The 15,685-nt window shown below is 39.8% G+C and overlaps 1 long non-coding RNA gene across 4 annotated transcripts in view; it reads right to left on the bottom strand.

Annotated features, from left to right (window-relative positions):
• LOC140639152 (uncharacterized) overlaps positions 1–15,685 on the bottom strand; it is a 114,777-nt gene that overhangs the window by 45,087 nt on the left and 54,005 nt on the right. For 3 of the 4 annotated variants that reach the window (XR_012035991.1, XR_012035994.1, XR_012035992.1), the window contains one exon: positions 3,047–3,176. The exons of the other annotated variant lie outside the window; for it this stretch is intronic. This is a non-coding gene — a long non-coding RNA (uncharacterized lncRNA). The remainder of the gene's footprint in view (positions 1–3,046; positions 3,177–15,685) is intronic. 4 annotated transcript variants of the gene reach the window in all.

Below are 15,685 nucleotides of genomic sequence, written 5' to 3'. Positions count from 1 at the left end.
CCACCTGGGCTGCCCAATACAGTTTTTTTTAAAGCACCTAAATCCAACAACATTTATACCCCTCACCAGATATAACTGACAAGATAGAAGATCAATTTTTTCCTAATGCTAAATGAAGTTCATTTTCTCCTTCTTCAAAGATTATGAACATTATTTCCATAAAACCGTAAGATAAATGTGAAATGATTGATTCTGCCTACATTCAAATGTTTTAGTAGCATTTCTTAGAACCATCATGCATATATCATACACACAGAGATACACATATGCTTGGGTGGGGGAGACAGAGAGAGAGAGGCTAATTAGAGACAAGAAGATTGTATACTTGAAATAAGAGTGAATTATGTGACTATCATGCCAGTGTTCAAAAAGTAGTGATATATTATCCTGGAAAAATGCTTTAAAAAATAATATATAAAAGACAGGGTACCTGAGTGGGTGACTCAGTTGGTTGAGCATCTGACTTTTGAATTTAGCTCAGGTCGTGACCTTAGGGTTATGAGATATAGCCTCATATTGGGCTCTTCGCGGAGCATAGAGCCTGCTTAAGATTCTCTCTCTCTATCCCTCTCTGCCCTCCCCTTCTCCTCTCTTTCTCTCTCTCTTTACAAAAATAAATAAATAAAACAATACATAAAAGAATAGCATATTAAATTGTATTCTTCAATATGGCCAACTATGTAAACTAAAAGCATGTAGAATATTAGATGTGATTCTGTTTAAACATTATAGACTGAATGCACATATTTCTCTGTTGCCTCCTGAAACCACAGTTAAATGATGGCAAAATAATTGCTGAAAAGAACTAACAAAGAGAATACACCCAAAAGGTCAAAGAAAATGCCATTAGGGATACTAGTGGATAAGAGATATCATTTAAGTTTTAGATCCCTAATAGTAGATATACAAGCTTTAACTTACTGGAAAACCAGAGAAAGCTGAATAAGTAAGGCATAAACAAAAAAGGAAGCTAATTCATGCCTCCATACCCCTGAAAGGCTCAGGAATTGGTGAAATTGATTATATTTGGAGGCAGAGATACAAAACTGCTTAAACATCTATTTTAAAAGCATTTATTTTTAATATTTTTTTTCAATTTTTATTTATTTATGATAGTCACAGAGAGAGAGAGAGAGAGGCAGAGACACAGGCAGAGGGAGAAGCAGGCTCCATGCACCGGGAGCCCGACGTGGGATTCAATCCCGGGTCTCCAGGATCACGCCCTGGGCCAAAGGCAGGCGCCAAACCGCTGCGCCACCCAGGGATCCCGATTTTAAAAGCATTTAGATCATACAGGTCTTCTTGCTGCCCTCACACAATCAGATACAATCCCAGGAAAAATACTGAAGATTTATTGACCTGAGAATTAAACCAAGGAACTCAAGATTTTCAGATACATTGTTAGATGGGGAGTAGCAGAAAAAGAGGGATATTGAGGGCAGCCCAGGTGGCTCAGCGGTTTAGCGCCGTCTTCAGCCCAAGCTGTGATCCTGGAGACCCGAGATCAAGTCCCACGTTGGGCTCCCTGCATAGGGCCTGCTTCTCCCTCTGCCTGTGTCTCTGCCTCTCTCTCTGTGTCTCTCATGAGTTAAAAAAAAAAAAAAAGTCTTTGAAAAAGAGGGATATTAACTGAGTGATCCCATTCCTCCCACTCACCTCCAAGGATACAACCTATCAGAATTGTATACTTTGTATACTTTTTTATACTGAAGATTGGATTTCTCTCTGTTCTGGCTTTTAAAAAAAGACCCACATATATTGACAATCGGGTATTTCTTCACAAAATAGTCAGATTGTTTTCTAGGAAAGTCTACCATACCACTTGCACAAAGAGCTTCCAATCAGTTTTCAAGGCCTTCACTCAACATGTTTAGAAAATCAAGGATCACCAGGCATTTAGAGACAACCTCTAAGCATAGAGACCAGAACAGATAGGAATAAGAGGAAACCCCAGGGAAAAATAGTAAATACCAAGATCAAAAGGATTAACATCCTCAGAGATTTGGGAGAATTATTATATCCAAAAGAGGATCAGATTGCTGTTACATAAAAATCAATGGAGTAGTTGGAGAATAAAGTGGAGATATCTTTTAGAAATTAGAACAGAGAGTCAGTGAGATGGAAAATTGGATAGAAAAGAGAAGAAAATGAGAGGATCAAACATGATTCTGCATTGTACTAACAGACTTCTAGAAAGAGAGAACAGAGAAATTAAAGAAAAATTATTGAAGAAATATATGAGAAACATTTTCAGAAATAAAGAATGAAAATTTAGGGTAGAAGGGGATATTGAGTGTGAAGCATAATGGATAAAATATATGTTCCATACCAGTAAAGAACATCACAAAGTTTTAATCAGATGGGATAGAGTTACAATTCTAAAAGCTTTCAGAGAGAGAAAAACAGGTCTATATAAAGAAATGGGAATTAGAAAGTAACAAAACATGCCTTTAAAATTCTTAAAATCCTTACCAAATTGGATGCCTTCTTTTTAAATATTTTATTTATTTATTTGAGAGAAATATCATGTGCATGCGTGAACTGGCAGGAGAGGGAGAGAGAATCTGAGCGCAGAGTCCAATGCAGGGCTTGGTCCAGGAGATCATGACCTAAGCAGAAACCAAGAGTCAGCTGCTCAACCCACTTAGCCATCCAGGTGCCCCAGGATGTCTTTTATTTCTTTTTGTTGTGTGACTGCTGTGGCTAAGACTTCCAGTATTATGTTGAATATAAACATTATATAGAGTATATAACATAAATATAATAAATATAAAGTATGCAATATATATCACTCTTTTTTTGAACCACCAAAACAACATAAATATGAAAAGAAACTATAATAAGCCAAACACACTCCTCTTGCGCCTATCTTGATCTCTGCTAAAACTTTCAAAGACATTCTCATCTTTCAAAATACCATTAAAATTAAGTAAATGTAAGAGGAAAATAAATAACACCTAATTGCTTTGAGATCATCATATTTACCTCTACTATCTGTTATCAATGCAGAAACTCATGGTTTGACTGCATCATATTCTGTGTATACCTGTGTAATCCAGCCATTGTGTTCCCCTTCGAAGGAGCATTGCTTGGTATGGGATTGGTGCAAGGTGAAAGGGCTCAGGAGGGAAGGTTGGCAAAAATGGTCTGATTCCTTGAGATTTCCATTTCCTCATCTGTAAAATAAACCCAATAAGTCCTCCCTTAAAGGAGTGATCTTAAAAGAAATGATCTATTTAAATCATCTGCCAAACTGCCTGACTACATACAGTAAGCAAGTAGCAGATATTTTTCCTTCCTCCGTGACATTTTCATATTTTTAAAAGCACCTGTCACAGTGCTTTGTATGTGATAGATAGTGAGAAGCTATCTGTGGTATAAAAATGTCATACTTTCAAAGTAAGTTATTAACCTGACTGCTAGCTTTCTTTTCTTCAGGCTAAGAAATATTAGATTGTTATGAAGGTTTTTGTAAAGGACTTAATAATTTTGAATGTTCTTCTCTGGACTTCCTCTAAATCCTCCGCTGTGGCAGATAATCCTGGGTGCCTCGCCCACAGCCATGCACCCATAATGCCTCTTAGTGGAAAGAGACTCCTTCCTTTCCACTACAGGCTGAAGAAACCAGATATTTAGTTTCCTAGCATCCCTTGCTGCCAGAGAAGGGGTAAGTAAGTGAGCCAATTGGATCAATGGAACCTAACAGGAATGTGCTGAGAAAACTTCTGAAAAGATTTTCTTCTTTAACAAAACAGAAACACTCTCCTTCCTGCTTTTGTTACTGGAGGGCATGATGTTTGGAACTACAGCAGCCATATTGTGACCATGAGAAGAGGTTAAAAGAATCACAAAGAAGCTGAACCTAGTGCTACCTACAAATTCTAGTTATAAGGTAAAATAAACCTCTACTATTTAAGCTACTTTTAGTCAGATGTTCTATTTCTTGAAGCCTTAAGTGCCATTTAGATACATCTACAATAAGTTTAAGTTATATAGCCTTGCCATGAACCCAGCATTTTAACAACCAATGCTGGTAAGTAGACACATTAATAGTTGATTTTCTGTTTTCTTTTTATTTATTGGCTAATTAAGAAATTTTCTCTTTAGCTAAGGTAAATCAGCATATCAATCACTCTTCTGCATTGAGTTGGTGGTTGTTGCCTTCAAACGTGAGACAGCTTTATTTGCCTGGTTTTATTTATTTTTAGTTTTTAATTTTAGTTTTTAAGATTTTATTTATTTATTCATGAGAGACACAAAGAGAGAGGCAGAGACGTAGGCAAAGGGACAAGCAGGCTCCCTGTGGGGATCCTGATACGGGACTCAATCCCAGGACCCCAGGATCACGACCTGAGCCAAAGGCAGATGCTCAACCACTGAGCCACCCAGGTGCCCCTATTTGCCTGGTTTTAAACCTAAAATTTATTACTGTTAAAAAATTTAAAAGTCATGCAATTCAGAAAGGTAGAAAAAAAAAGTAAAAACCGCTCTTAGTTCTACATCTTAGAGAAAACCATAGTTGCCATTTTGCTGTTTCCTTCTAGACTCTTTTTTTATGTATCCACTTTACTTATTTTATAACTGAATCAGATTACTCCAGAGAGCAAATTGGTTGTGACAGGTGGAAGTCAGAAACCTGAAGTCCTTCTAATGACACAGCCAGAGGAGCAGAGGCTTGTTAGCATACTTGGAAGCCCTAACCTGTGATCTGTCATGGCATTTATCCAACCTGCTTTGGAGAGGTAATCTGGCTTTTACTAGATGGACTGTTTTTTTTCTTTCCCTACTCTAACCAAATCTATTCTCAGCACTCAAGGAAGCAGATGTTCACCAGGGGTGGAAGTTTCCACAGAACAGGACATTGATTCAGTGTATAAACAGTTTGGAGTCAGCTGGGAAAGCAAACCTACTTTCTGATACACACAGAGCCATACTGGTAAACCAGAGTGGCAAGTGAGAATGGCTGCATTAGGGGGAAATAGCCTCAAACTGTAGGGAAAGAACAGAGAGACTAAGGATGCCTGAGAGGCAACCTCAAGAGATGTTAAAGGGGCCATGGCCTAGGACAAATGGCCTTTAACTACTTGGCCCAAATCTATAAGCTGCTTATCCATCATCTCAAGTGGTTGTATTTCCAAATGATATACTGATGACTGTGATATTAAGACTCTTTTAATTAAATTTTGTTTGAAAACACACATATTGGTGATTGTGGTATTGGGTAATGACAGTGGGGACAGGGAGGGAATAGGGAGGGAGTGAGGAAAAGTTAGAGGAAGCCCCCTACCACCACCACCGGCCTTCATATGGTCCAGGAAGGATTTGCTGTGGACGAAGGGGAATGAAGGAGCCTAGCAGGGCTGTCTTCTTCCCTATCCACCTGCATGGCGATCTCTTTGATGTTGGCTGCTAAGTACTTTGAGTCTAAGTACTCCCAAACTAACTCAAGCCTTGGCTAGGAGTAACTGACAGCTCTCAGACTTGGACCTCCAGAATAGTGGCTTATTTATTTCCTAGCACTGCTGTAACAAAGTACCAAAAACTGGTGGCTTACAGAGTGGCATGATATATTTAAAGTGCGGAAAGGGAAAAATCTGCAGCCAAGAATACTCTATCCACCAAAGCTGTCATTCAGAACAGAAGGGGAGACCAAGAGTTTCTCCAACAAACAAAAGCTAAAAGAGTTCAGTTTAGTTTACAACTAAACCAGTTCTACAAGAAATGTAAAAGAGGACTCTGAGTGGAAAGGAAAGACCATAAGTAAGAGTATCAAAAGTAGGAAACACAAAAGCAGTAAAAAGAAGTAGAACTGTAAAAATCAGTCAAAGGATTCACAAAATAAAAGTATGTAAAATATCACACCATATACCATAAAGTGTATGGGGAAGAGGCATAATGAATGAGTTCAAAATTAGGTGATCATTGACTTAGTATTGACTGCTGCATACCGAAGATGTTATATACAAACCTAATGGTAACCACAAATCAAAACCTAGTAATAGATATGTAATGAAAAAGAGAAAGAAATCCAAATATATCATTAAGGAATGGCAGCAAACCATAAAAGAGAGCAAGAGAAGAAAGCATCAGAGAAACACTACAAAAACAAACACAAAACAAGTAACAAAATGGCAATAAATACATATTTATCAATAATTACTTCGAATGTAAATGGACTAAAAACTCCAGTCAAGAGATGCAGGGTGACGGAATGGATAAAAAAACAAGACCCATTTATATGCTGCCTACAAGACACTCATTTCAGACCTAAAGGCATCTGCAGAGTCAAAGCAAAGCGATAGGAAAACACTTACCATGCAAATGGGTGTCAAAAGAAAGCCAGGGTAGCAATACTGGTATCAGACAAAATATACTTTAAAACAAAGACTATAATAAGAGACAAAGAAGGACAATGTATAATGGTAAGGCAGATAATCTAACTAGAATATATAACAATTATGAATAACTATGCACCCAATAGGAGAGCATCCAAATACACAAAACCATTAATAACAAGCATAAAGTAACTAATTGATAGTAATACAATAATAGTTGGGGACATTAACCCTACTCCCACCCCTTACATCAATAGATCATCCAAACAGAAAATCAACAAGGAAACAGGAGCTTTGAAGGGTACACTGGACTGGATGGATTTAACAGATATATTTAGAACATTTCATCTTAAAATGGCACAATACGCAGAACATTCTCCAGAATAGATTACATATTAGGCCACAGAACAAGTCTCAACAAATTTGAAAGGATCAAAGTCATACTGTGCATCTTCTCTGACCATAATGCTATGAAATTAGAAATCAGCCACAAGTAAAAATCTGGAAAGAGCACAAATACATAGAGGTTAGGGGGGAGGAGCAAGATGGCGGAGGAGTAGGGTCTCCAAATCACCTGTCTCCACCAAACTACCTAGAAAACCTTCAAATTATCCTGAAAATCTATGAATTCGGCCTGAGATTCAAAGAGAGACCAGCTGGAATGCTACAGTGAGAAGAGTTCGCGCATCTATCAAGGTAGGAAGACGGGGAAAAAGAAATAAAGGAACAAAGGCCTCCAAGGGGGAGGGGCCCCGCGAGGAGCCGGGCTGAGGCCGGGGCGAGGGTCCCCAGGACAGGAGAGCCCCGTCCCGGAGACGCAGGAGCTGCACCGACCTTCCCGGGCGGAAAGGGGCTCGCGGGGAGTTGGAGCAGGACCCAGGAGGGCGGGGATGCCCTCGGGCTCCCGGGGACAATAACAGCAACTGCGCGCCCAGGAGAGTGCGCCGAGCTCCCTAAGGGCTGCAGCGCGCACGGCGGGACCCGGCGGGACCCGGAGCAGCTGAAGGGGCTCGGGCGGCGGCTCCGCGGAGGGGGCTGCGGGGCCCCGGGAGCAGCTCGGAGGGGCTCGGGCAGAAGAAGAGGCTCCGTGCGGAGGGGGCTGCGCGGTTCCAGGAGCAGCTCGGAGGGGCTCGGGCGGCAGCTCCGCGGAGGGGGTTGCGCGGCCCGGGAGCGCGAATCCACCAGCGCAGGCTCCGGAGCACAGGGCGCCGGGACACAGCCCAGGATCCGGCCTCCCCCGGGACAGGCAGAGGCCGGGAGGGCCCAGGACCGCAAGGACGCTCCTGCCCAGAGCTGAGCAGATCAGCGGCCCCGCCCCGGAGCCTCCAGGCCCTGCAGACGGAGAGCTCCATAGTTACTGCGGGGGCTGAATCCAGGTTTCCAGAGCTGCCCCGCCACTGGGGCTGTTCCTCCTGCGGCCTCACGGGGTAAACAACCCCCACTGAGCCCTGCACCAGGCAGGGGCACAGCAGCTCCCCCAACTGCTAACACCTGAAAATCAGCACAGCAGGCCCCTCCCCCAGAACACCAGCTAGACGGACAACTTCCAGGAGAAGCCAAGGGACTTAAAGTACACAGAATCAGAAGATACTCCCCGGTGGTTCTTTTTTTGTTTGTTTGTTTTTGTTTTTGTTTTTGTTTTTGTTTTGTTTTGCTTTTTGATTTGTTTCCTTCCCCCACCCCCTTTTTTTCTCCTTTCTTTTTCTTTCTCTTTTTCTTCTTTTTTTTTTTTTTTTTCGTTTTTTTTTCTTTTTCTTCCCTTTTTTTTTCTCTTTCTCTTTTCTTTCCTTCTTTCTCTCCTCTCTTTTTCTCTTTTTCCCAATACAACTTGCTTTTGGCCACTCTGCACTGAGCAAAATGACTAGAAGGAAAACCTCACCTCAAAAGAAAGAATCAGAAACAGTCCTCTCTCCCACAGAGTTACAAAATCTGGATTACAATTCAATGTCAGAAAGCCAATTCAGAAGCACTATTATACAGCTACTGGTGGCTCTAGAAAAAAGTATAAAGGACTCAAGAGACTTCATGACTGCAGAATTTAGAGCTAATCAGGCAGAAATTAAAAACCAATTGAATGAGATGCAATCCAAACTAGAAGTCCTAACGACGAGGGTTAACGAGGTGGAAGAACGAGTGAGTGACCTAGAAGACAAGTTGACAGCAAAGAGGGAAACTGAGGAAAAAAGAGACAAACAATTAAAAGACCATGAAGATAGATTAAGGGAAATAAACGACAGCCTGAGGAAGAAAAACCTACGTTTAATTGGGGTTCCCGAGGGCGCCGAAAGGGACAGAGGGCCAGAATATGTATTTGAACAAATTCTAGCTGAAAACTTTCCTAATCTGGGAAGGGAAACAGGCATTCAGATCCAGGAAATAGAGAGATCCCCCCCTAAAATCAATAAAAACCGTTCAACACCTCGACATTTAATTGTGAAGCTTGCAAATTCCAAAGATAAGGAGAAGATCCTTAAAGCAGCAAGAGACAAGAAATCCCTGACTTTTATGGGGAGGAGTATTAGGGTAACAGCAGACCTCTCCACAGAGACCTGGCAGGCCAGAAAGGGCTGGCAGGATATATTCAGGGTCCTAAATGAAAAGAACATGCAACCAAGAATACTTTATCCAGCAAGGCTCTCATTCAAAATGGAAGGAGAGATAAAGAGCTTCCAAGACAGGCAGCAACTAAAAGAATATGTGACCTCCAAACCAGCTCTGCAAGAAATTTTAAGGGGGCCTCTTAAAATTCCCCTTTAAGAAGAAGTTCAGTGGAACAGTCCACAAAAACAAAGACTGAATAGATATCATGATGACACTAAACTCATATCTCTCAATAGTAACTCTGAATGTGAACGGGCTTAATGACCCCATCAAAAGGCGCAGGGTTTCAGACTGGATAAAAAAGCAGGACCCATCTATTTGCTGTCTACAAGAGACTCATTTTAGACAGAAGGACACCTACAGCCTGAAAATAAAAGGTTGGAGAACCATTTACCATTCGAATGGTCCTCAAAAGAAAGCAGGGGTAGCCATCCTTATATCAGATAAACTAAAATTTACCCCAAAGACTGTAGTGAGAGATGAAGAGGGACACTATATCATACTTAAAGGATCTATTCAACAAGAGGACTTAACAATCCTCAATATATATGCTCCGAATGTGGGAGCTGCCAAATATATAAATCAATTATTAACCAAAGTGAAGAAATACTTAGATAATAATACACTTATACTTGGTGACTTCAATCTAGCTCTTTCTATACTTGATAGGTCTTCTAAGCAAAACATCTCCAAAGAAACGAGAGCTTTAAATGATACACTGGACCAGATGGATTTCACAGATATCTACAGAACTTTACATCCAAACTCAACTGAATACACATTCTTCTCAAGCGCACATGGAACTTTCTCCAGAATAGACCACATATTGGGTCACAAATCGGGTCTGAACCGATACCAAAAGATTGGGATTGTCCCCTGCATATTCTCGGACCATAATGCCTTGAAATTAGAACTAAATCACAACAAGAAGTTTGGAAGGACCTCAAACACATGGAGGTTAAGGACCATCCTGCTAAAAGATAAAAGGGTCAACCAGGAAATTAAGGAAGAATTAAAAAGATTCATGGAAACTAATGAGAATGAAGATACAACCGTTAGAAATCTTTGGGATGCAGCAAAAGCAGTCCTAAGGGGGAAATACATCGCAATACAAGCATCCATTCAAAAACTGGAAAGAACTCAAATACAAAAGCTAACCTTACACATAAAGGAGCTAGAGAAAAAACAGCAAATAGATCCTACACCCAAGAGAAGAAGGGAGCTAATAAAGATTCGAGCAGAACTCAACGAAATCGAGACCAGAAGAACTGTGGAACAGATCAACAGAACCAGGAGTTGGTTCTTTGAAAGAATTAATAAGATAGATAAACCATTAGCCAGCCTTATTAAAAAGAAGAGAGAGAAGACTCAAATTAATAAAATCATGAATGAGAAAGGAGAGATCACTACCAACACCAAGGAAATACAAACGATTTTAAAAACATATTATGAACAGCTATACGCCAATAAATTAGGCAATCTAGAAGAAATGGACGCATTCCTGGAAAGCCACAAACTACCAAAACTGGAACAGGAAGAAATAGAAAACCTGAACAGGCCAATAACCAGGGAGGAAATTGAAGCAGTCATCAAAAACCTCCCAAGACACAAGAGTCCAGGGCCAGATGGCTTCCCAGGAGAATTTTATCAAACGTTTAAAGAAGAAATCATACCTATTCTCCTAAAGCTGTTTGGAAAGATAGAAAGAGATGGAGTACTTCCAAATTCGTTCTATGAAGCCAGCATCACCTTAATTCCAAAGCCAGACAAAGACCCCGCCAAAAAGGAGAATTACAGACCAATATCCCTGATGAACATGGATGCAAAAATTCTCAACAAGATACTGGCCAATAGGATCCAACAGTACATTAAGACAATTATTCACCATGACCAAGTAGGATTTATCCCTGGGACACAAGGCTGGTTCAACACCCGTAAAACAATCAATGTGATTCATCATATCAGCAAGAGAAAAACCAAGAACCATATGATCCTCTCATTGGATGCAGAGAAAGCATTTGACAAAATACAGCATCCATTCCTGATCAAAACTCTTCAGAGTGTAGGGATAGAGGGAACATTCCTCGACATCTTAAAAGCCATCTATGAAAAGCCCACAGCAAATATCATTCTTAATGGGGAAGCACTGGGAGCCTTTCCCCTAAGATCAGGAACAAGACAGGGATGTCCACTCTCACCACTGCTATTCAACATAGTACTGGAAGTCCTAGCCTCAGCAATCAGACAACAAAAAGACATTAAAGGCATTCAAATTGGCAAAGAAGAAGTCAAACTCTCCCTCTTCGCCGATGACATGATACTCTACATAGAAAACCCAAAAGTCTCCACCCCAAGATTGCTAGAACTCATACAGCAATTCGGTAGCGTGGCAGGATACAAAATCAATGCCCAGAAGTCAGTGGCATTTCTATACACTAACAATGAGACTGAAGAAAGAGAAATTAAGGAGTCAATCCCATTTACAATTGCACCCAAAAGCATAAGATACCTAGGAATAAACCTCACCAAAGATGTAAAGGATCTATACCCTCAAAACTATAGAACACTTCTGAAAGAAATTGAGGAAGACACAAAGAGATGGAAAAATATTCCATGCTCATGGATTGGCAGAATTAATATTGTGAAAATGTCAATGTTACCCAGGGCAATATACACGTTTAATGCAATCCCTATCAAAATACCATGGACTTTCTTCAGAGAGTTAGAACAAATTATTTTAAGATTTGTGTGGAATCAGAAAAGACCCCGAATAGCCAGGGGAATTTTAAAAAAGAAAACCATATCTGGGGGCATCACAATGCCAGATTTCAGGTTGTACTACAAAGCTGTGGTCATCAAGACAGTGTGGTACTGGCACAAAAACAGACGCATAGATCAGTGGAACAGAATAGAGAATCCAGAAGTGGACCCTGAACTTTATGGGCAACTAATATTCGATAAAGGAGGAAAGACTATCCATTGGAAGAAAGACAGTCTCTTCAATAAATGGTGCTGGGAAAATTGGACATCCACATGCAGAAGAATGAAACTAGACCACTCTCTTTCACCATACACAAAGATAAACTCAAAATGGATGAAAGATCTAAATGTGAGACAAGATTCCATCAAAATCCTAGAGAAGAACACAGGCAACACCCTTTTTGAACTCGGCCATAGTAACTTCTTGCAAGATACATCCACGAAGGCAAAAGAAACAAAAGCAAAAATGAACTATTGGGACTTCATCAAGATAAGAAGCTTTTGCACAGCAAAGGATACAGTCAACAAAACTCAAAGACAACCTACAGAATGGGAGAAGATATTTGCAAATGACATATCAGATAAAGGGCTAGTTTCCAAGATCTATAAAGAACTTTTTAAACTCAACACCAAAGAAACAAACAATCCAATCATGAAATGGGCAAAAGACATGAACAGAAATCTCACAGAAGAAGACATAGACATGGCCAACATGCACATGAGAAAATGCTCTGCATCACTTGCCATCAGGGAAATACAAATCAAAACCACAATGAGATACCACCTCACACCAGTGAGAATGGGAAAAATTAACAAGGCAGGAAACAACAAATGTTGGAGAGGATGTGGAGAAAAGGGAACCCTCTTACACTGTTGGTGGGAATGTGAACTGGTGCAGCCACTGTGGAAAACTGTGTGGAGGTTCCTCAAACAGTTAAAAATATACCTGCCCTACGACCCAGCAATTGCACTGTTGGGGATTTACCCCAAAGATACAAATGCAATGAAACGCTGGGACACCTGCACCCCGATGTTTCTAGCAGCAATGGCCACGATAGCCAAACTGTGGAAGGAGCCTCGGTGTCCAACGAAAGATGAATGGATAAAGAAGATGTGGTTTATGTATACAATGGAATATTACTCAGCTATTAGAAATGACAAATACCCACCATTTGCTTCAACGTGGATGGAACTGGAGGGTATTATGCTGAGTGAAGTAAGTCAGTCGGAGAAGGACAAACATTATATGTTCTCATTCATTTGGGGAATATAAATAATAGTGAAAGGGAAAATAAGGGAAGGGAGAAGAAATGTGTGGGAAATATCAGAAAGGGAGACAGAACGTAAAGACTGCTAACTCTGGGAAACGAACTAGGGGTGGTAGAAGGGGAGGAGGGCGGGGGGTGGGAGTGAATGGGTGACGGGCACTGGGTGTTATTCTGTATGTTAGTAAATTGAACACCAATAAAAAAAAAAAAAAATACATAGAGGTTATTTATTTATTTTTTTAAATATTTTATTTATTTATTCATAGACAAAGAGAGAGAGGCAGAGACACAGGCAGAGGAAGAAGCAGGCTCCATGCAGGGAGCCCGATGTGGGACTCGATCCCAGGTCCCCAGGATCACACCCCAGGCTGCAGGTGGCACCTAACTGCTGCGCCACCGGGGCTGCCCTACATAGAGGTTAAATAAAATGTTACTAAACAATGAATGGGTCATCAAGAAATAAAAAATTGTATGGAGATGAATGAAAACGAAAACACAACAGTCCAAGATCTTTAGAATACAGCAAAAGCATCTAAGTTCCGAGAGATATTTACAGCAATACAGGCCTATCTCAAAAAGCAACAAAAATCTCAAATAAATAATCTAATCATATGCCTAAAGGAGCTAGAAAAAGAAGAGCAAAAACTCAAAACTCAAAGCCAGCAGTAAGAGAGAAACAAAAAGATTAGAGCAGAAATAAATGATATAGAAACTTAAAAAAAAAAACCCACAATAAAACAGATCAACAAAACCAGGAGCTATTTCTCTGGAAAAATCAACAAAATTGATAACCTCTAGCCAGATTCATTCAAAGAGGAGAGAGAGAGAGGAAGGACACAAACAAAATCACAAATGAAAGAGAAGTAACAACCAGCAACACAGAAATACAAACAATTGTAATAGAATATTAAGAAAAATTGTATGCCAAAAAATTGGACAACCTAGAGGAAGTAGATAAATTCCTAGAAACATATAACCTACCAAAACTAAGCAAGAAGTAATTGAATGGACCGATTACTAGCAGTGATACTGAATTAGTAATCAAAAAATTCCCAACAAATAAACATCCAGTACCAGACAGCTTCATAAGCAAATTCTATCAAACATTTAAAGAAGACTTCATACTTACCCTTCTTTAACTATTCCAAAAAAATAGAAGAAAAAGGAAATGTTCCAAGTTCATTCTGTGAGGCAAGCAGTACCCTGATACCAAAACAGATAGACAACCACAAAGAAAGAGAACTACAGGGCAATATCTCTCGTGAATAAAGATGCAAGAATCCTCAACAAAATACCAATGAATCAAATCCAACAATATATTAAAAAATCATTCACCATGACCAAGTGGGATTTACTTCCAGGATGCAAGGGTGGGTCAATATTTGTAAATCAATCACTGTGAGATGTCACATCAACAAGAGAAAGGATAAAAACCATATGATCATTTCAACTCATGCAGAATAAGCATTTGACAAAGTACAACATCCATTCATGATAAAAGCCCTCAACAAAGTAGGTTTGGAAGATGTAATAAATTCATTTATGAAAAACTTACACCTAACATCATACTCAATGAGGAAAAACAAAGAGCTTTATCCTAAGATCAGGAAAAAAACAGGGATGTCCACTCTCATCATTTCATTCAACATAGCTCTGGAAATCCTAGCCATGATCAGACAACAAAGAGAAATAAAAGCCATCAAAAATTGGTAAGGAAAAGTAAAACTCTCACTATTTGTAGATGACATGATACTATATATAGAAAGCCTAAAAGACTCCATCAAAAAACTTCTAGAACCGATAGATGAATTCAGTAAAGATATAGGATACAAAATCAATGCACAGAAATCTATTTCATTTCTATATCTTAATAATGAAGCACCAGCAAGAGAAACTAAGAAAGCCATCCCATTTACAATTGCACCAAAAACAGTAAAATGCCTAGGAATAAACTTTTTTTAAAAAGATTTTATTTATTTATTCTTGAAAGACACAGAGAGGCAGAGACACAGGCAGAGGGAGAAGCAGGCTCCCTGCTGCTGAGCAGGAAGCCTGATGCAGGACTCGATCCCAGGACTCCAGGATCACTACCTGAGCCAAAAGCAGACGATCAAACACCGAGCCACCTAGGCATCCCTCCTAGGAATAAACCTAATCAAAGAGGTGAAAGACTTGTAGTCTGAAAACTATAAAATACTGATGAACGAAATTGAAGATAACAGAAACAAATGAGAAGATAATCCTGCTCGTGGATTAGAACAAATACTGTTAAAATATCCACACTACCCAAAGCAATCTACAAATTTAATGCAATTCCTATCAAAACACCAACAGCATTTTTCACAGAACTAGAACAAACAGTCCTTAAATTTGCATGGAATTACAAAAGACCCCGGATAGCCAAAGCAATCTTGATAAAGCAAAACAGAAACTAGAGGTACCAAAATTCGAGACCTCAAGTTATATTACAAAGCTGTAGTAATTGAAACAGTATGGTACTGGCATAAAAATAGACACCTGGATCAATGGAACAGGATAGAAATCCCCGAAATAAACCCACAATTATTATTATTATTTTTTTTAAGATTTTATTTATTTATTCATGAGAGACACACAGAGAGAGAGGTAGAGACACAGGCAAAGGGAGAAGCAGGCTCCATGCAGGAAGCCTGATGCGGGACTCGATCCCAGGTCTCCAGGATCAGGCCCTGGGCTGAAGGC

This window comes from Canis lupus, chromosome 1, assembly GCF_048164855.1.
Source record: "Canis lupus baileyi chromosome 1, mCanLup2.hap1, whole genome shotgun sequence".
In the NCBI taxonomy this organism is placed as follows: Eukaryota; Metazoa; Chordata; class Mammalia; order Carnivora; family Canidae; genus Canis; species Canis lupus.
This window is presented reverse-complemented; position numbering and strand designations above follow the sequence as displayed.